The sequence below is a fragment of the Symphalangus syndactylus genome, chromosome 8, assembly GCF_028878055.3.
Source record: "Symphalangus syndactylus isolate Jambi chromosome 8, NHGRI_mSymSyn1-v2.1_pri, whole genome shotgun sequence".
Classification (NCBI taxonomy): domain Eukaryota; kingdom Metazoa; phylum Chordata; class Mammalia; order Primates; family Hylobatidae; genus Symphalangus; species Symphalangus syndactylus.
In genome coordinates, this window is record NC_072430.2 from 127497046 (window position 1) to 127519892 (window position 22847).

Consider the following 22847-nt stretch of genomic DNA (forward strand, 5'->3'; position numbering starts at 1 on the left):
TTGCTTGTCTTACTATCCTAACGTTGATTGCTCAAGCTGTGAAAAGCTGCACATTTTCTCCTGTCCTGTCATGGTCAACTTTTCTGTTTCCTGTTTGATGCAGAAAGTAACTGAACTTAATTATATTATTTGGATACAAAGCCTAGTTTTTGTTTTTCTAAATGAATGATCTTTGGAATAAGGATAATAGCTAACACCTTTATGGTATACTGTGGCCAAATGCTGTTCTAATTTTTATCTCAGCCTTGCAAAATAGGTACTTTTTTTTTTTTTTTTGAGATGGAGTCTCACTCTGTCCCCCAGGCTGGAGTGCAGTGGCACGATCTTGGCTCACTGCAAGCTCCGCCTCCCGGGTTCACGCCATTCCCCTGCCTCAGCCTCCTGAGTAGCTGGGACTACAGATGCCTGCCACCATGCCCAGCTAATTTTTTGTATTTTTAGTAGAGATGGGGTTTCACTGTGTTAGCCAGGATGGTCTTGATCTTCTGACCTGGTGATCCGCCTGCCTCGCCCTCCCAAAGTGCTGGGATTACAGGCGTGAGCCACTGCGCCTGACTGCAAAATAGGTTCTTTTATCATTCTAATTTTTACAGTTGAGGAAACTGAAGCACAGAGCAATTTAAGTGACTTGTGCGATTGTGTGCTAAATGTGTGCTGGATTTCATCCCAGGCCCTTTGGTTCCAGAGTCCTTGTTTTTAACCTGGGCGCTGCATCTCCTCTCTGGAGTAACAGTTCACTTGAAGTTCGTATTAACCTCTGAAGGCATGATTGTATAGGGAAAGGAGCTGCGATGACATTTAGGGGCAGTTTTATGTCTGTTTTAATTACACAAAGTTGCTGCCCCAAATAAAACTGTCCCCCCCCCCCCTTCTCAGGGAAATCATAAGGAAATTGAGAGAATTTAACTAGAATTTTCTTTTTTTTGTTTTTCTTTCTTTTTTTTTTTTTTTTTTGAGACAGATTCTTGCTGTGTCATCTATGCTGGAATGCAGTGGTGTGATCTCTGCTCACTGCAACCTCTGCCTCCCGGGTTCAAGCAATTATCCTGCCGCAGCCTCCCGAGTAGCTGGAATTACAGGTGCCCGCCGCCACGCTCGGCTAATTTTTGTATTTTTAGTAGAGATGGGGTTTCACCATGTTGGCCAGGCTGGTTTTGAACTCCGGACCTCGTGATCTGCCCATCTCACCCTCCCAAAGTACTGGGATTACAGATGTGAACCACCATGCCCGGCCTAGAATTTTCTTTTTGGACTTGAACGTAATTCCTCAGGATGCTTTCCCCTTTAACCTTCCTTCACAGGAATTCTTATTGACTTTTTAGATTGGAATATAAAGGAATTTGGGATCCCATAGTCTGCTAATTCCATTTTCTTTTCTTGTCTTTTAACTAAAATATAGACACACTTTCTGTATGTTTGAAAAATATTTCATAAAATTTAATCCACTTAAAGAAACCTACTCCTTTCCCCCAAATCTTACAGCTAACTACTGCTCTGAATTTGTTGTTTATTATTCCTGTGTATTTCTGTACAGCTTTATTACACATATGTGTTTCCTTAGACAGTGTATAGTATTGTTTTTTATATTCTTAAACTTTATATAGATGGTACTGCATATATTCTTGTTCAGCATACTGTTTATTTTACCCCCACTCAAAATCACTTATCAGTGTGGTTGCATGAATTGAGTTTCAACTCAATTCATCACTGTGGGTTCATGTAGATTTAGGTCGTTTCTTTTTACTGTGACAATTTAGTACATTTTAGGTCTATACCATATTTATTTGCCCTTTGCTCTGTTGATAGACTTTTAGGCTGTTGCCATTTTTTTTTTTGTTATTACGAACATTATTACCGTAAGTATTATTGAACACAAGTCTTTATCTATTTTAATTTTTGACACTCTAGTTAACCTGTGCTCCTTTTTCTCTGTTCTTTACATTTTTGTCTCGGCCTTCCTCTAATCATTTCATTATTTGAGCTAAGGTACCATTCTTTGTCCATTATATTTACAGTACAAAACTATAATTATACTTACAGTACAAAACTATAATGGGCCCTTTTCCTCTAAGGCTCTTTTTAGTAATCTTTATTTTAGTTAACTTTCTTTGCTTTTATTTTTTTTAGTAAAAATATCTGAAAATATAGATATATCTTCTACATATTTTACAGATATATATTGTTTTACTTGTAATTCCGTGCATGACTGTAGGGATAATTCACGTGTACCCTTTCTCTTGGAAAACGTTTCTGTGTTAATGTACATTTGATTTAGCTAATTCTGTATTTTAATGTTTGTTTCCTTTAAATATTTTCCTTTAAATGTAGTGCACTTTTTTCGTTGCAGTTTGGTGGGTGGGAACATGAGCTCAGAGTTAAGATTGCTTGGATTTGAATCCGGGCTCTACTTTTTAGCTGTGTGTCTTTGGGCAGTGTATTTAATTTCTATGTCTCAATTTCTTCATCTGTAAAATGGAGATAATAATAGAAATCTACCGTTAGATTGTTGTGAGATTCAAATGAGGTGAGTGTCTGGCATAGTCATTACTCAATACATATTAGCTATTTTTATTAGTTTTATTTCTTGTTAGAGTATGCAGCATTTTCTTTCTAAGCCTACTCAGTTTGTGGTGTTGCCTTCTTTTTTGAAGCAGCATTTTAACACAAACATCTATGCCTCAAGGAAATGTCTGATGTATTATAACTGTTTGTTAGTGGAGATGGGGAAGAGATACTGTAAACTGTAGCAAACTGTAAGTTGAGGGACATTAACTAGACTTTGTTATATTTTAATATCAATAATTTAGGATTTGGTTGGGCACAGTGGCTTATGCCTTTAATCCCAGCACTTTCGGAGGCTGAGGAGGGCGGGTCACCTGAGGTCAGGAGTTTTGAGTCCAGTCTGGCCAATGTGGCGAAATCCCATCTCTACTAAAAGTACAAATTAGCTGGGTGTGGTGGCGGGTGCCTGTAATCCCAGCTACTCGGGAGGCTGAGGCAGGAGAATTGCTTGAACCTGGGAAGTGAAGGTTGCAGTGAGCCGAGATCATGCCATTGCATTCCAGCCTGGGCAACAGAGGGAGACTCTCTGTCTCAAAAAAAAAAAAAAAAATTAGGATTTATCGTGTTTCAATTTTTTTGAAATATGTATAAAGCACATTGAAAGTGGGTTGACATGGTGAAATTCTCAGATAATTACTCTACTCTTGTTAGTTTTAAATACCTTTTGTAATATGACCCTGATAATGATTCAGATGGTGTTTCTAAGTATATTATCCTATATCATCAACCTTGTGTTGTTCAGTGGAGAAGGAACCATTGCCATCGGTGTATGTGAAGCTTGATAGGTAAATTTGAGTGAGTGGCTTAACCTTTCTCAGCCTTCCATTTCAATTTCTGTACATAAAGATTTCAATTCTTACCTCACAAGGTTATCATGACTTATGTTAGTTGCTTCCTTCATCTCTCTGGCTCCCCTGTCTTCTCTTTTAACTTCCTTTTTTCCTGTTTTCCCTATGTATATTCTTTCTTCCTCTTTGTCCCTTCTCTGCCCTTCACAAGTAGTTTTTTGGTAAATGGTAACAAGACATTCTAAATCCAGTGTGTGAGTGAACTCATTATATTAATAAAGATACACATTATTTAAAGGGGACTAGGAAATGTTAATTCTGTAAGGACAAGAGGTTTTAGGCCATGTGAAGTTACAGAGGAGATGTTGTACATGTTAAATGAGCAGTATAAAGGACAGAGAGGTCATGTTTTGCCAAAGTAGCCAGGGAATGGTCAGCTGAGCAAAATGAGACTAATGTTAGATTTGAAGAAAGATTTGTGAGGAAGGTATTCACATAGGATGTCCAGGGGGCAGTGAAGTTTGGAAGACTGGCAAATAAAACTGAGCCATCAACTGCTTAGGAGGACTCAGGAAGCTGTGAGGATAAATCACATCCCATGGGGAAGAAAGGAACACGGACTTGAAGGACAAAAACAATTAAGACCTAGCATAACCTCTTTATTTATTGATTAAACTCTGAAAGTAGTTGTTGAATGAATTAAACCTTCTAGGAATAGGAAGGGAGAACTAGCAGCTAGCAAATGAAGAGAATTGAGTGGGCTCTGAGTTGTTTCAGGAGGAGCTTTGAAGGTCTGGCCCGAGTTGTTTGTAACCCTGCCGTTGAGACTGGTGGTGTGGCATTGTCTGTGCCATTTAGTCTGACTGGACTTCTGTTTTTTTTTTTTTTTTTTTTTTTTTTGGCCTGTAATCCTATCTTGCTTTTGGGGGATGGAGAGCGATCTGCTTCTTCATCATTGTTCTTTTTTACCTCCTTTTGCCCCTCCTTTACTTGACTCAGGATTTTTGTTACCTGTGCCATATTTATTTCTTAGGTGTCTTTTACTTTATCAGTTAGCTTTGTGCATTTCCCCATGTGTTCATTGATGTGTTTACTACCTGGAATTCAATGGGGTATTTGCATGAGTCTCTTCCTCTTTTGACATCTCAATAAACAGGATTTTAATGGAAACCATCTCAGAGGCAGTGGGCAGTAAATAGATGGAGTGAAAGATGAGGCAGAACTGTTTCTCTGATGTTAGGAGCTTACAGGCCTTCTATATTTATTTGTTAACAATTGGTTAACAAATAATTACAAAAGAAAATGAGTGCCATAAGAGAGTGCCCGGTCAGCGGATGGGTAGAGAAGTTCAGGCTGGGGTTAGGGCCAGTGGAGGTTTGGGTAGCAGAGAATGCCTAATCAATTTAGATGCTAAGAGATAACTAGACTTTGGATGTCTGCAGAAGAAGAAAGGACATTCCAGGTAGAGCTAACAGGGCAAAGTGAGCAAAGGCAGAGAAGACAGGTAAAGGAGACAAAGAGGTGGATGGAATTGATTTGTATGTAGTGTGTGAAGTAGAGAGTTGGAAGGTGAGAGTTGAAAAGTAAGCTGACTTCCAGTTGTGGAGAGCCTTAAGTACTTGGCAGATGAGTTTGGAATTGTTTTTTTATTCCTTCTTTTTTTTTTTTTTTTTTTCCCTTTTGGACATGAGGAGGGAATTGAGATTCTTGAAGAGAGGATTGATGTGAAATACGGGTTATAAGGGAGTGGCAGTGTCACACTGGCAATGTGGATAAAGGATGCATTGATGGAGGAGGGGGAGAGGGGACTAGAGACAGAGGAGTAATTAAGGATACAGTTGAATTCTGCCAGGTGACAGGAGTAAGGACCTGAACTGATAAAGTAACGCAAGAGAGAGGGGATGACAGAGGAAGCAGAAACATCAGGACTTGGCAACTGACTAGATCTTTGCAGGACAAAGGGAAGGGAATATTACCAAATGCTTTTAAGATTTGAGTAGGTTCTACAAATGGGAAGATTCAGCTTTCCATTTGAGTTGGGAAAGGTGAAAAGCAGAGTGACAGTGGAAGATGTGGAAAGGAGAATTCAATTAAAAATATTTATTTCTAAAAGTGCGAAGTGGGATAGCTGGGATCTACTCAAAGAAAGCCAGATGAGGGGTCATCTGGGTAGGTGATGGTGAGATCAGGGAGTGGCGGAGAGTGAACAAAGTTCTGGACTTACATGTTTATAGAACGAGGTGAGCAGTCAGTGAAAGATGCGTAAAGTGCTTATCACTAGGGGCCCAGTAGGCATTGTCTAGGGAGGCCCCAGCTAAGGCTGGGTCTCACAAACATGTGGCATTGGTCCTGGCTGTGTAACTCTCCAGCTGGCAGCTTGTGAGTAGGAGTGAAGAAAATGCAGTGAATCTGCAGGGAGCTGTTGTGTTTTAGAGCTCTAGGATAGCAAGTGCTCGAGAGTCCTCCAGGAAGGACATGGTTGTCACAGAAACATTGGTTCCTGGGACTAGGCTTTCAGGGGGCAAGAGAAGCCACAAGGGAGTTGGCCAAGATGGAGTGGGAGAGCAGGTCTAGTGGGTGAGGGGTTGTGGGGTTACTAACAGTTTATTCTCATTCTGTTCATTTTCATGGCTTGAATTAGTTTTCTAATGATAGGAATCCTGTTTCTTTGGGACCACAGATGTGAATGTTGTTGTTATTATTATTATTATTATTGTTATTATTGCTTCTCTGCTTTATCTGTGGCATTACTGCTCTTGTGGCGTTCCCCCCCACCCCCGACTCCCTTGTTTTTGGTGAACATAATAGTCACCATAAAAAAGATGTATAATTCTAGGAAAAAACTTAAGTAGGGCAAATGCTGAACAGGGAAAAGTTCACAATTTAGAATACAGGTGTGTCTAAGGTTATAAAATAGATAATAGTACTAAGACAATTTTTGTTTTGTGTGTGTAAGATGGAGTTTCACTCTTGTTGCTCAGGCTGGAGTGCAGTGGCACAATCTTGGCTCACTGCAACCTCTGCCTCCTGGGTTCAAGTGATTCTCCTGCCTCAGCCTCCCGAGTAGCTGATTACAGGCGCCCACCACCACGCCCGGCTAATTTTTTGTATTTTTAGTAGAGACAGGGTTTCACCATCTTGGCCAGGCTGGTCTTGAACTCCTGACCTCAGGTGATCCGCCTGACTTGGCCTTCCAAACTGCTGGGATTACAGGTGTGCCTGGCTGACAATTACATATTTTTTATAGAAAGAAAATAAAAGTATCTTAGGAAAATTTAAATAATTATTCTTAACATCTGTCATCCATCCATCTGTTCGTCTCTCCGTATGATGGATGCTCCTGCCAGGTACTTAGCTAGTGGACACCAAGGATAGAGTGATGAATAAAACAAATGCGGGCCTTCCCTGGTGCATAGAGTTGGAAGATGAACATTAAGCAGTTCTACAAGTAATTATTTAATTACAGCTGCAATAGGTCCTGTGAAGGCAAAGTTGTAGGGTGCCAAGGGTGGGGAACCGGAGTAGGCTGTCTTGAGAAGCTTCTCTGAGGAAGTGGCATCCAACTGATCTAGGAGAAGGGGGATGGTGGTGGGGCAGTGGGGCGGTATGGTGGTGGGGCGACTGGGCGGCTTTCTAGGCAGAGGCTTGAAGTAGTGTGAGGTGGGGTGGGGTGGTGACTTGGCTTTGGGGAAAATCCACAAGAAGGTCAGAAGGGCAGGAGTTTGTGCAGAGGTCCTCTGAGATGAAGCTGGATGCAAAGATAAATGGGCCACAGCATGTATGAGACAGGAATAAAAATAAAGCCGGCTCTTACAAGCCATCCATTGAGAGTAGACTGGGAAGATTAGGGAACTTGGAGGCTCGACTGTGCCAACTAGTTAGCAATATTTATATCAAGTCAGTATGTTTCTTTGGTCCTCAGTTACTACAAAAAGTTTAAATTTTATTATTACAAAATTCAGAAAGTTAACTTTTTATGATTTGAATTTTATGATTAGGAATGTTACAATTTACCAAAATTATCTTCAGCAATATGAAAACATCTATAAATATATATAACAATATACCTGATCATATATTATGTCGATTTTGGTATTGTTTGCCTATTAAGGCCAATGGGAAACTTTTCAGCTAGATTGGATATTATTTCATAATTCCATAGAGTTGTATGTTTTGAACAAATATTTTTAGTGTCTTCTCTAGGTTTACCATTCAATTTCTTGTTTAAAAGATCATAAATTGACCTAGTGTTTCAGGCATGTCAATACTGTTGCTGTATAAATTTGTAGAAATTATAATGAATTTATATATTTGCTTTAAATTTTTCTTCTAGGAATGTATGTTTGATGAGAAAGTTTGGAAAATATGTAAAAGCATAAATTTTACATTCTAGATACAGCCAGTGTTGAGGTGCTTTCAGTCCTGATACCTATTTGTGTGTATGTTAACAAAAGTGGAACTATATTATGTGTAAATATTTAACCTACTTCTCGTTTATCATATCATGAGCAATTCCCATGTTATTGAATGTTTTTGAAACTATTTTTAGTGGTCGTATAATAATCTACTATATGTACATAATGTACTTTACCATTTCCCAATTATTAGATTTGCATATTTTCATTACCTCCTATTATAAATAGCAAATGGAAATTCTCAAGTAAATTTGTTTTTCTCCATTAAATATTCACAGAAGTGGAATTGTTTGGTCAAAAGGTATGAAAAATTTAAAGGCTCTTAATAAAAATTACAAAATTGCTTCCCAGAGAGGTTGTACTTGCATCTGTGCCCTTTAGTTTGAGTGTGTCTTCGCACCTGTACTTGGATTTATTTTTTTATTTTTATTTTTTTTTTGAGATGGAGTCTCACTCTATCACCCAGGCTGGAGTGCAGTGACGTGATCTTTGCTCACTGCAACCTCTGCCTCCTGGGTTCAAGTGATTCTTATGCCTCAGCTTCCCAAGTAGCTGGGATTACAGGTGCGTACCACCACACCCGGCTCATTTTTTTGTATTTTTAGTAGAGACCAGGTTTCATTCTGTTGGCCAGACTGGTCTTGAACTCCTGACCTCAGGTGATCCATCTGCCTCGGCCTCCCAAGGTGCTGGGATTACAGGCATGAGCCACCGCGCCTGGCCTCATACTTCCATTTATGTACTGAAAACCAGGAGAAAGATGTTGTTTTATACGAATAATATTTTGTATAATTAAAAAAAATTTCTTGGCTGGGCGCAGTGGCTAACGTCTGTAATCCCAGCACTTCGGGAGGCTGAGGAGGAAGGATCACTTGCACCCAGTTTGAGACCAGCCTGGGCAATATAGAGAGGCTTGGTCTCTAAAAATAATACAAAATATTAACTGAGTGGGGTGGTGTGTGCCTGTGGTTCCAACTGCTTGGGAGGATTATTTGAGCCTGGGAGTTCAAGGCTGCAGTGAACTGTGATCGAGCCACCGCACTCCAGTCTGCGACAGAGTGAGACACCCTGTCTGGAAAAAAAAAAAAAAATTAGCAACCCGAGTATTTATTTTAGTTAAACCAGTCTTAATCTAGACCTGATTTAAATAAATAGCAATAATTTTGCTTATTGAATATATCCTACTGAAGGATTTGGAGAAAGAATAGAAAATTTATAGATTTACAGTTTTTAAATTACACTGGCTCACTACTGTAATCCCAGTACTCAGGAGGCAGAGATGGGAGGATTGCTTGAGGCCAGGAGTTTGAGACAGCCTGGGCAACATAGCGATAACCTGTCTCTACCAAAAAAAAAAAGATATAAAAGTAAAAAATGAATTGAAGAATTAAAAATTTTCACTTATGTGAAAATTTGAATGGAGAGGTAAAGTTAGGAATAATTGTAAAAATTTAGCTTTTGATTTACTTTTTTAATGTTATATATAACCTGCTAATGTTAAAGATAATATATACAAAGTGATCAGAACAGTGCCTGGCACGTATTAAATGCTCAGTAAATGTACCTGTTGTTATTGTTACTTTAAAAATTTCTCCTTCCAGCTCTCTGAGGATTAGCTCATATAATACAGTGTCTCCAAAGTTTTTATCACTAATAAAACTTTATCACTGATTTTTCACTGATAAAACTTTATCACTGATTTTATCACTGATAAAACTTTATCACTGATTTTATCATTGATAAAACTTCATCACTGATTTTATCACTGATAAAATCAAGAAGGTTGGGGATGGAAGGAATGGGATTTTTGTTTTTGAATAACAATCTTTGGAGTGGTGGGTTGGAGGGAGGAAAAATCTTTGGAGTGGTGGGTTGGAGGGACGAATCTGAATCCATTTGTCATGATTCAGATTAGGATAATAATGAGTTGATCTATATAGTGCCAGTTGAAATCTTGATTTTTATTAAATGAAATAAAACTCATTGGTTTGGCTTTTCACTGATTGATTTATATCCCATTCTGTATTCCTTCTGGTTCCTAGAAAATGATAGGAATAATTTCTGTAAATTTGACCTTATTGGTATTGACTTTCATATGGCAATTTTAGGAAGAAGTGCCTATTGAAGATGACTTATTGGTGAGGCTTCTTTCCTCTTTAATTGCATTACGTTATAGCGTAGAAATGATCACATCTGTGAACCTAGATGGCCTTAGTGATTGCCGCTTGACTGGTTGTTGAATGAGCTGATATTGACCAGAGTTTCTACCCTTCCTCCCCCTCCCCTTTTGGGTTGTCCAGTTCATGTCACAAGCACAGACATAATTCCTTAGCTTATTGCTGGGTTTTTTTGGTGATGTTTCTTTTTGTTTTCCCCTGTTTTAAAATTTTATTCATAAAATCAGCCAAAATTTGTTGAGCATATACTAGGTAATACTTTGTAGGTTTCTTGGGATTCATATTTCAAAGATGCATCATTAGAGTGTTTACCTCATTGAAGTAGAAAGTAAAACAGTAAACATACAATCCATAGTTAAAAGTGCTAATGTAGAGGTATATTCGAAGTGTTTTGGGTTCTTAGAGGACTGCAAGTGGATATTAGAAGACTTCATAAAAGAGGTGACATTTGAGCTAGAGTTTGGACTGTTTCACCAGTATAAAAGTATTGGGATTAATAAGCAGGGGAAGGAGCAATAGTGTGCGATTTGTAAATCATAGGAGCAGCTTTGATTCTGGTATCCATTCCCTACCCTCATGTGGGATAGCTTTTCTCAACAGATGTTTGAGCAAGAGCTAATTATTGCTTTATGGGTTTTTTTTTTGTTTTTTTGTTTTTGAGACAGAATCTCAGTCCTAGGCTGAAGTGCCATGGCACGATCATGGCTCACTGCAGCCTCGATTTCCCCAGCTCAAGTGATCCTCCCACCTCAGCCTCCCGAGTAGCTGGGACTACAGGCATGTGCCACCATGGCCAGCCAATTAGAAACATTTTCTTTTTTGTAGACACTAGATCTATTTTGTCCAGGCGGGTCTTGAACGCCTGGACTCAGGCATTCCTTCTGCTTCGGCCACCCAAACTTGGGATTACAGGCATGAGCCACCATACCTGGCCCTACTTTATGGCTTTAAAATATTTTCTTTATGCCTATTTAAATTATAGAATATAAAATAGTATTTATAAAAGTATACATTTATTCATACCCGCTATGTATCACATACTCCGCTAGATTCTAGGAAAGCAGAGAGAAAAAAAAAAAAAGTCCTTGCTTCCAGAAGCTCATAGTCTATTGTGGGGAGACAGAAAAGCAAAGTTAAAATACGGTTGTAATAAGTTATGTTAATGGTATGCCCGAAGTGTTTTGGAAGCTCAGAGGAAGGACATCTAACCCAGCCTTGACGGAAGAAGGGAGAAAAAGGATGGAGGTAAAAATAGATGGAGAGAGTTCAGTCAAAATCTATATTCCTTTACTTCTGGATAGAACATAGTTTTTCTGAGTTAGGAGGGGATTGGAGATGGGACCCAGGGGACATACTAAGCATAAAGGCATGGGACAAGAATACACATGGGGAATGCTTGGGGAATTGAAAGGGTGTGTTATAGGATAAGTCAGTTAACAGTAGAGATCAGGCAGGGGGAGGCCTGATAGATTGATAAAGACGGTGGAGAGATCAAGGGGATTGGAGTTCTGGATGAGGTCAAAGGATTGAAGTGAAAGAGTTGGTGGAATAGGACTGGTTATGGTAAGAGTAGTTTTGGAGTTTTGTACTTAAGAGATGGTTTTGTACTTAGATTGTTTAGAGGGTGTTTTTTAAAAGTTAGTTTTGTGATTTTCCTTGTAATGAAGAGGTGGAGCAGATGATAGCCCAGATGGAAAGTTCCATGAGGGCAGGATCAGTCGAATACTCAGAGTCTGTTTATGTAAATCTGAACTTCGGTATTGAGAATGAAAAGCATAGCACATTCGTAGATTTACTTTTTTGGTGAGAAACATCTATATTGGCATTTGTTGTTTTTATTAGATACTAACTACAGTGACTACTGCATATACACTTACACCTTTATAAATACCTAGTTCAGAAATGATTTTGTAGGCATATAACAGTTTTTGTTCTTTGCATTGATGTTTCTGGGGAGAATGGTGGACATAGTGTAAAACTGGCATATGTAATGCCTATATATTATATACTACATCATGTGTTAGAAGATTACATGCTAGAAATTTGGATGGGACACTACCCAGAATCGTGAGTCATTATTTGGGAATTGCCCTTGATGCATGGATAATTTACCTGTAGATAATTGGGAGCTGACTCTATGTATGTGTATTTAAGTTAATAAAGTTTATTTGTATTATTTGATGTCAGAGTACAGGCATGTTAACTATAGGTGATTACAGTTTTTGTTTCTTGTTATTAATTTCAAATAGCTTTATGAAATAATTATATTTGCTGTCTTTCTTAGATAAGTCAAGAACATAATGTGTTTCTTTTGAGCTCCTTCAGGGAGAGTAGGTTTAATTTATTCTTCCACTAGAAAGAAAGATACTGTGCTTTATTCACTGCTGCACACCCAGTGCCTAGCATATAGGAGACACTCACATTTGTTGAATGAATGAATCAGTCTCTGCATCCCTGCCACCTAGCACAGTAATGGACATGAGATACTGAGTAAGCAGTTATTAAATTGAGTTGAAAGATTTGAATATATTACCAGAAAATTTTTGGAAGGCCAAAAATCTCACATCAAAATGACCAGTATATACTTACTAATGGAAGCTCAGGAATTCCTGAATAGACTTTCTGTTGATAAATACGTACTCGAATAACTAACTGGTTGAGTAATATATGCTAATGTAATTTTAAAAATCTGTGTGATTATGAAGGCAGGAAAGTGATGCATTGTTTCAGGCCAGGCCAACTGCTTGCTGTACTTTAATGTCATTGCTGCTTGTCGCCTTCTCTGCAGTCTTGTTGACACTTCTGACAACACCCTCATCAACGTTTGTGTTTGTCTTTGGCTTCTAGGGCACTGTTTCCTGTTCCTTTACCTTTCTTGTTGGTTTTTCTGGCATCTGCCCTTAATCCTTTGTCCTACAACTGAATATACTGTTCCTGATGAATTCTGTGTTCTATGAATAGAGTCAGTGGTGACTGTGACCTCTGCATCTTCAGCTGTTTGGAGCCCCAGCCCTGTAATTCTAACAATATACTGAATCTCTCTTCTGGTCTTTCCCACAAACTTAACATCCAGCCCTATATTCATGCGCTCCTATTTGTGTCTGTTCTTGTATTCCTTATTACACGCCACCATTCTTTTTTTCTTATTTTTTTGGAGACGGAGTCTCGCTCTGTCACCCGGGCTGGAGTGCAGTGCAGTGGCGCCATCTTGGCTCACTGCAAGCTCCGCCTCCCGGGTTCACGCCATTCTCCTGCCTCAGCCTCTCCGAGTAGCTGGGACTACAGGCGCCCGCCACCATGCCCGGCTAATTTTTTTGTATTTTTAGTAGAGACGAGGTTTCACGGTGGTCTCGATCTCCGGACCTCGTGATCCGCCCGCCTCGGCCTCCCAAAGTGCTGGGATTACAAGCATGAGCCACTGCGCCCGGCCACACGCCACCATTCTTTTATTCTGGAAATGTAGACTTTAATTTTCAGAGTCCTTACTCTATACATCCTACCTGACAGGTCCTACTAATTTTACCTCAGAGAAGCCTCTACAGTTGGTCCCGTGTCTTCTGCATCTACTGCCTTAAATTCTGCACTTCATCACTTGGGCTGTGGTAATAACCGCATACCTGGAATCCCTTTTGTTATATTTTCTATGTTGACCCAAGTAATCATTCTTAAAAAAAAAAACAAACCCACATTTAGGGCTGGGAACGGTGGCTCACACCTGTAATCACAGCACTTTGGGAGGCCAAGGTGGGTGGATCACCTGAGGTCAGGAGTTCAAGACCATCCTGGTCAACGTGGTGAAACCCCGTCTCTACAAAAAATACCAAAATTAGCCGGGCGTGGTGGTGGGTGCTTGTAATCCCAGCTACTCGGGAGGCTGAGGCAGGAGAATCGCTGGAACCCAGAAGGTGGAGATTGCAGTGAGCCTAGGTGGTGCCACTATACTCCAGCCTGGGGAACAGAGCAAGACTCTGTCTCAAAAATAAAATAGAAAACAAATTTAGTTAAATGCTTTACTTGAAAACCGATCTCATCCTATCTGCAACATTTTCATTGCTAACTCCCCCATATATTTCCTGTGTTCCAGCGATCTCAGGCTACTTGTGATTACTCACTCTATGCTCATTAATGCCTCCCTGTTAGGCAGGAGTGAAGGAGGAACCAGAGCCTGGAGGGATTGATTCGTCTTTGTCTGTGGGTAATTATACTCATCCTGAATCTTGAAAGATGAGTTTATTTTGACAGTCCTCTTAGCTGCTTCTGTCTGTCTCCAATTCCATACCCCATTCCGTGTTTTGGACATAAGAGTATGATTGGACCAACACATTCATGTTTTTGATACAGGCTTCACTGGTCACAGGTCTGCTGGATGTCCACATTTGCCATAGTCTGCGGGGTTGGAGATGGGGACAGAACAGTATCACATACGTGAAACAGAGCCAATGCTTCCCTTCCCAACAGTCATAGGCCAGGCAATGTGGACTGTGGGTTGACATCACTGGAGACTGTTTCAGAATCAGAATAAAGACCAATAATCAACCTTTTTTTTTCTATTTATGGAATATGGGAGCTGTGGAAGAGAGGTATTACTAGGCTGGTTGTTTGCTTCAGGGATCTGCTTCTTATCTTTCCAGGACTTAATTCAGCTACTACCTCAGTTAAAATTTTTCTTTGATGCTGTGCAACTTACTGAATAATTTTTTACTTGCTGATCTGCAATGTCACTATTGCCATATACAAAAGTCCCATGACTATTTCTGGTTTTAAAATTCTGTATTAAAACAATTCGTGTTTTGATATGGAATAGGGCAAATATGCATTAAATATGCTGTTTCTCAAAGTTTTTTCTTCCAGATAAATGTTAGAATTAATATATCACATAAGCATACAAAACAAACACTTCAGAAAAATCCTAGTAGGATTTTAATTGGGATTGCATTTGGTTTATGGGTTAATTTTGGCAGAATTAGATTTATCCTTTCTACTCAGGAACAAGTCTGTCTTTTCATATATTCAGGGTTTTTTTTGTGTGTGTGTATCTATCAGTAGCATTTTACACACACAGACATCCATATGTAAATATGAATGTTATATTACATGAAGTATTTTAAACTTGCGTTTGCTATTGTGACTATATTTCTATTTCAATTTGTAACTGGTGATTAATAGTATATAAAAAAAACTGTCAATTTTTGGCCGGGCGCGGTGGCTCACGCCTGTAATCCCAGCACTTTGGGAGGCCGAGGGAGGCGGATCATGAGGTCAGGAGATCAAGACCATCCTGGCTAACACAGTGAAACCCCGTCTCTACTAAAAATAAAAAAAAATTAGCCGGATGTGGTGGGCGCCTGTAGTCCCAGCTACTCAGGAGGCTGAGACAGGAGAATGGCGTGAACCCGGGAGGTGGAGCTTGCAGTGAGCAGAGCCACTGCACTCCAGCCTGGGTGACAGAGCAAGACTCTGTCTCAAAAAAAAAAAAAAAAAAAAAAAAAAAACAAAAAAAAAACTGTCGATTTTTATTTTTTACTTGGTATCCAAGTATTTTTGTGAATTCTCCCTCTGGTTGGATATTTTTCAAATGATTCCTTCAGATTTTCTTGTCAGACAGGCGCTTAAATCTGCACACAATAACGACTGTCTTTTTCAGTATTCATAACTTCGTTTATTTTTTCATTGCATTGGCTAAAGTGCAGTGCTGTTCAGAAGACACGCATTGAGAGCCGTAAATGTAAGCCATATATGTCGTTTTACATTTCTAGTAGGCAATTGATTTTAATACATTTTATTTAATGTAATATATCCAAAATCTTATTTCATTGTATATGTTCAATATAAAATTTATTAATTAACTATTTTATGTTCTTTTTTTACTATTAGGTCTTTGGAATCCCATGTGTATTTTGTACTTAGATCACATCTCAGTTTGGACTAGCCACGTTTCAGGTGTGCATTGGCACTTGTTACCACATTGGACAGCATAGAGTAGAGCCTTCTTGATGTATAATAATTATGATCATAGTTGGCCTTGTTGTCCCTTACTTGGATGGAAGTTGCTTTTCAGTATGATGTTTAATGTTGATTTCCAGTAAATATACTGTTTTTAAGTTTAAGCAATTTTGTTTCTGAATAAGATGTTCCTTTAAAAGTTAGTAATTGATATTCACTCCCTGCCCCACCCCTGAGATGGAGTTTCACTCTTGTCGCCCAGGATGGAGTGTAATGGTGTGATCTTGGTTTACTGCAACCTCCACTTCCTGGGTTCAAGCGATTCTCCTGCCTCATCCTTCCAAGTAGCTGGGATTACAGGCATGCGCCACAACACCCAGCTAATTTTGTATTTTTAGTAGAGATGAGGTTTCACCATGTTGGCTAGGCTGGTCATGGACTCCTGACCTCAGGTGGTGGTCCACTTGCCCAAAGTGCTGGGATTATAGGTGTGAGCCATTGCAACCGGCCTCACTTTTCTTAAATACTTAAGAAAATATATGGTGATGCTCACACCTTTCCCCTCCTACTTAGCCTGTTAAATACAGAGAATGGTAGTAATAAAGAATTCTCATGGTGAAGCATCTTTGCACTCAGAGTAAACAAACCATGCTTGGTTATGGTATATCATTCTTTTAACTCAGCTGGATTAGATGTGCTGACATTTTAGGATTTTTTCCCTCATATTCTTTAAAGAGATTGTCCTATGTGGTATGTCAGGTTTTGGAATCAGCATTATGTTAGCTCTTGTAAACTAGGTAACAAAACTGCAGACCATTCTGGCTTAAAAAAATTGTTTTAAAACTTAAAGGAATATATGCATGATTGAGAACTTTTAAAAGTAATTTCTTAGCAAAGTGTATTGTGGAATGTAAATTTTCTAAGTCCTTGCAAGTCTGAAAATTTCTTTATTCTACATGCAATTGATTGGGAAATTAGTTGAGAGGAGAATTCTAGATTAAAACTTTCCCTTAAAACTTTTAAGGCCTTGTTCATTGTTGCCTACCTTCCTGTGTTTCTGAGACATCTGATGCCATTATGATTCTTACTCCTTTATAACAGCCGTCTCCAAGCTTTTTGGCACCAGGGACCCAGTTTCGTGGAAGACAATTTTTCCATGGATGGGGGTCGAGGAGGCAGTGGGGTGGGGGATAGTTTTGGGATGAAACTGCTCCACCTCAGATCATCAGGCATTAGATTCTCATAAGGAGCAGACAACCTAGAACCCTTGCATGCGCAGTTCCTGCTCCTGTGAGAATCTGATGCAGCTGCTGTTCTGACAGGAGGCAGAGCTCAGGTGGTAATACTTGCTTACCTGCTGTTGCTTACCTGCTGTTGCTTACCTGCTGTCAGGTTTGTGGCCTGGGGGTTGAGAATTCCTGCCTTACAGGAAGGGTGACCATATATCCTGATTTGTCTGGAATACCTCCAGATCACTTTTTTTTTTTTTTTTTTTTTTTTTTTTGAGACAGAGTCTTGCTCTGTTGCCCAGGCTGGAGTGCAGTGGCATGATCTTGGCTCACTGCAAGCTCCGCCTCCTGGCTTCAAGTGATTTCCCTGCCTCAGCCTCCTGAGTAGCTGGGATTACAGGCAGGTGCCACCACGCCCGGCTAATTTTTGGTATTTTTAGTAGCGATGGGGTTTCACTGTGTTAGTCAGGATGGGCTCGATCTCCTGACCTTGTGATCTGCCCGCCTTGGCCTTCCAAAGTGCTGGGATTACAGGCGTGAGCCACCGCACCTGGCCCAAATCACACTTTTTAATAGTACCTCCTTTTATTCTGATATATATCCTTGTTTGTCGATCAGTTTTTTTTTTTTTTTGAGAGAAGTTTTGCTCTTGTTGCTCAGGCTGAGTACAATGGCAGGATCTTGGCTCACTGCAATCTCCCCCTCCCGGGTTCAAGCGATTCTACTGTGTTAGTCAGCCTCCCTCGTAGCTGGGATTACAGGCATGCGCCACTATGCCCGGATAATTTTGTATTTTTAGTAGAGATGGGGTTTCTCCCTGTTGGTCAGGCTGGTCTTGAACTCCCGACCTCAGGTGATCTGCCTGCCTCAGCCTCCCGAAGTGTTGGGATTACAGGCGTGAGCCACCACGCCCGGCCAGCCTTTTGTTTTTTTAGGAAGATTTGAGGATATTCTTACACTCTGCGCTTTGAGAATTTACGTGGTTCTGTCTAGAAGTCAGTTATTTTTTCCCTCATTGATCTGCCCAGTCCTTTCAAACCGAAGACTAGTATTTACCAGCTCTGGGATATTATGTTGCAGAGTGCTTTAGGAATTTCTGCTTGTAAAATGCTTCAGGAATTTCTGCCTCTTTGTTCTTTTTTTCTTTTTATTTCTGGAACTCCTTGTAGTGGAACTTGAATCTCTTGGATTAATTTAACACCTTATTTTTAAAATGAGAATCAATTTTCTATATTCTACCCCTTTGCTTTTGCTCTCCTTTATCTGGAAAAGAGTCTCCACCTCATTTTCTGACACTTGCATTGAATCCTTAATTTCAGCTGCTATTAATTTCAAAGAGCTTTTTCTTATTTTTATTCCTTCTGTTAATATATAGCATTCCATTCTTGTTTCATAGATGGCAATAGCCTCTCTTATGCCTTTGAGAATATTACATAGACATATTTTAAAATTTCCCACATTTCCTACCTTGTCTGTTGCCACTGAGGCACCTTTTGTCTGCTGTTTGTCTCTTTCTTTGATAGTGATGGTTTTTCACAAATATCTGGTAATTAAGAACTTTATCTTCTGTCTGGAGTTTGCATTTTTAAATGGTTTTCTTGTTTCTAATTTCTTTTTCCACAAATAAATTCTCAACATTGGCACCAGGTTTAGTATATGAAACAGATCCGAATATGTCATCCCCCTGCTAATAAAAGTTAGAAGACTTTTAAGAGATCTGGATAATGTTTCAACCACTTAGGGCAGCAAACATTCACAGTGGCAGTGAGGCATTTGTTTTCTAGGGCCACTGCAACAAATTACCACAGATTGGGTGGCTTAAAACAACAGAAATTTATTCTATTAATGTTAATAGAGACCAGAAGTTCAAATCTGTGTTACTGGGTTGAAATCAAAGTATCAGCAGAGCTCTGAAGGCCCCAGGGAAGAACCTGTTCCTTGCTTCTTTCAGCTTCTAGTGGCTGCTGGCATTCCCTATTATCAGTCCAGTCTTTCAGGCCAGCATCTTCAAATGTCTCTGCTCTATCTTCACGTCATCATCTCCTTCATGTGTGTCAAATCTCCTTCTGCCTCTCTATTTATAAGGACATTTGTGAGGGCATTTAGGGACCACTGGGTAATCTAGGGTCTTTTTCCAAATAAGGTAACGTTTGTAGATCCTAGGGATTGGGGCCTGATACCCTTGAGGTCCTTTTTTCAGCTTACTACAACTACTTAGAGTCTTCTGAAATTTCTCTTTTCTTGTATAGTTCCCTTTGCGCTTACAAATAATTGTTATTACTGCCTGCAGTAATTGTCTGCTTGAACAAAAATACATGCATCAACTCAGTTTACAGTGATTTCCTTGACCTTGTCTTCTCCACCCTAGACAAAAGGCTGCAATTGCCTATTTTCCTAATGCAGTTGATGCACTTCTCATAGTTTTTGCCATGTTGAAGTGATTTGTCAGGCTCTACCACTGACTAGGAGTTTTTTTTTTTTTTTTTTTTTTTCCAGTCCTATGGTGTCATTCTTAGAATGCAAAGCGTCAGGTCTGGAGCTGAGTAAGGCATTTAATATTTATTGAAGAGATTTTTAACATTTATTGAGGGCCAATTACATACCTAGTAGGACCTGTCACCTTGGGCCATTTAATAAACAAAGCAGGGTAAAGTAAGCATGGCACATAAGTTTCCCCAGGGCATATTTCTCAAAAGGGATTACTGGGTCATAGGAGTCTACATTTTCAGCTTTTGCTAGATGCTGCCAAATTGCTCTCTTAACTGGCTGTACTTCCCTAAGAGTGCCAAGATCTATCTTGTTTGCCATATCCTTGCCAACACTTGTGAATTTTTTTCATTAAAAAAAATTTAATGGAGGAAATGATACTGTTTTAATTTGTGTTTCCTTGATAATTAATGAGGTTAACCATTTTTAATAGGTAATCAATGTGGAATTTTCTGTTAATATACATAGCCTGCTTTCTCCTGTTCTTTATTTATAGAAATTCTACAAATATGGATATGAATTATATATAGCACTGTTCTCTTTTACATATGAGGAAACTGGCACAAGAAATTATTAATAACAAGAAGATTTCTAAGTTATTTTTCCCTTGGATGAATAGATGCATGACCTTGTCTGGAGTCATAGCTAATAAGAAACAGCAGGGATTTTGAACCCAGTAGTATCTGAGTTTAAGGTCTGTCCTTTTTTTTTTTTGAGACAGAGTCTTGCTCTGTTACCCAGGCTGGAGTGCAGTGGCATGATCTCGGCTCAGTGCAACCTCTGCCTCCTGGGTTCAAGTGATTCTCCTGCCTCAGCCTCCAGAGTAGCTGGGACTATATGTGCACACCACCACACGTGGCTAATTTTTGTAATTTTAGTGGAGATGGGGTTTCATCTTGTTGGTCAGGCTGGTCTTGAACTCCTGACCTCAGATGATCCACCCATGTCAGCCTCCCAAAGTGCTGGGATTACAGGCATGAGCCACCATGCCTTACTTTAAAAAAAAAAAAAAAAAAAATTATTATTTTACTTTAAGTTCTGGGATACATGTGCAGAACGTGCAGGTTTACATGTATACGTAAGTATACACGTGGCATGTTGGTTTGCTGCACCTTTCAACCCATCATCTACGTTTTAAGCCCCGCCTACATTAGGTATTTGTCCTAATGTTCTCCCTCCCCTTACCCCACCCACCTACAGGCCCTGGTGTATGATGCTCCCCTCCCTATATCCCTGTGTTCTCATTCTTCAACTCTCCCTTATGAGTGAGAGAACATGTGGTGTTTCTTTTCTGTTCCTGTGTTAGTTTGCTGAGAATGGTGGCTTCCAGCTTCATCCATGTCCCTGCGAAGGACATGGACTCATTCTTTTTTATGGCTGCAAAGTCTGTCCGTTTTTACAAAAATTAATGATGAATTAAAAGTTAATGAAGCAGTGGTATGTTGAATTAAGTGATTCAAAAAAACTTAGCTTTTAGCTCTACTTGTTAATATATTCTTAAAAATAACTATAATGACTGCTAACCTATTTGCTTCGCAGGTGATAGAGAAAATCACTGAAAAAATTTAAAAGTGTTTTTTTTTTTTTTTTTTTTTTTTTTGAGACGGAGTCTTGCTCTGTCACCCAAGTTGGAGTGCAGTGGCGCGATCTCGGCTCACTGCAAGCTCCGCCTCCTGGGTTCACGCCATTCTCCTGCCTCAGCCTCTCCGAGTAGCTGGGACTACAGGCGCCCGCCACCACGCCTGGCTAATTTTTTTGTATTTTTAGTAGAGACGGAGTTTCACCGTGGTCTCGATCTCCTGACCTCGTGATCCGCCCGCCTCGGCCTCCCAAAGTGCTGGGATTACAAGCGTGAGCCACCGCGCCCGGCCTAAAAGTGTTTTTTAAAAACAATGTATTAATATCACCACGTATACATCTTAATACTTTATCATCATCATGAGTAAATGAATGCAGCCTTTATAGTATACGGTGGAAATACCTTATTTTTTTATAATAGAGTTTATTTTTTAGAGCAGTTTTAGGTGTACAGCAAAATTGAGAGGAAGGTGCAGAGATTTCTCATATACCCCTTCCCCTACACAGGCATACCCTCCCTCTTTGTCAACATCCCCCTACCTCCCCAGAGTGCTACATTGGTTATAACTGATGAACCTACATTGACACATCATTATCACCCAAAGTCCGTAGTTGACATTAGAGTTCACTCTTAGTATTGTACCCTCCGTAGGTTTTAACAAATATATGATGACGTGTATCTACCGTTATAATACATACAGAATAGCTTTACTGCCCTAAAAGTCCTTTTGTGCTCTACCTATTCATCCCCCTCTGTGCCCTAACCTCTGGCAACCATGGATCCGTTTACCATCTCCGTAGCTTTGCCTTTTCCAGAGTGTCGTGTAGTTGGAATCATACAGTACATAGCATTTTCAGACTATCTTCTTTCACTTTGTAATATGCATTTAAGTTACCTTCATATCTTGTCATGGCTTGATGGCTCATTTCTTTTTAACACTGACTCATTTTCCATTGTCTGGATGTACCACAGTTTATATATCCATTACTTTGTTGAAGGATATGTTGATTGTTTCCAGCTTTTGGCAATTATGAATCAAACTGCTATGGACATGCATGTACAGGTGTTTTTGTAGACATGTTTTCAACTCTTTTGGGTAAATACCAAGCACTGTGGTTGCTGGATCATATATTTGGAGTATGTTTAGTTTTATATGATACTGTCAAACTTCCACAGTGGCTGTACCATTTTGCCTTCCCTCCAGCAATGAATGAGAGTTGCTCCACATCCTTGCAAGCATTGGGTGGTGTTAGTGTTTTGGGTTTTGGGCATTCTTACTGGTGTATAGTGTGTGTACTATATGTTTTTGAAGAAAGGTTACATGGTAAAAATTTTGTTTGCTAGTGTGATAGATTGGTGTTTCCAGAAAAACTCACCAGAAACTTTTCATGTGAGGTTTAGAAGTAAAATACTTCCAGGAAAAAGTTGGCATTCGGCTCTGATTAACTAGACTATGAGTAGTAATGCTTGTCTTTTTTATGTTTGTTTTGACAGGTTTTGACACAAGGGTGCATATCTTCAAAGCACCTAGTACCTCCTACCATTGTCAACTGGTAAAATATTTAATTTTTTATTACAATAGATTTATTTGTTATAAAATAAATATTAAGTTAAAACCAATTATGGCTAAACTGACCAAAAAATTGTAATTCTCATTTTATGATTAT

General features: G+C 39.4%; 1 protein-coding gene across 3 annotated transcripts in view; it reads left to right on the forward strand.

The window, feature by feature from the left end:
- Nucleotides 1-22847, forward strand: part of ACSL3 (acyl-CoA synthetase long chain family member 3) — an 82390-nt gene that overhangs the window by 5327 nt on the left and 54216 nt on the right. Inside the window, exons 2-3 of one of the 3 annotated variants that reach the window (XM_063645729.1) lie at nucleotides 962-1079; nucleotides 22675-22733. The exons of 1 other annotated variant lie outside the window; for it this stretch is intronic. The gene's annotated coding sequence lies outside the window, so the exon portion shown is untranslated. The remainder of the gene's footprint in view (nucleotides 1-961; nucleotides 1080-22674; nucleotides 22734-22847) is intronic. One more of the 3 variants, XM_055290781.2, reaches the window with a different exon arrangement.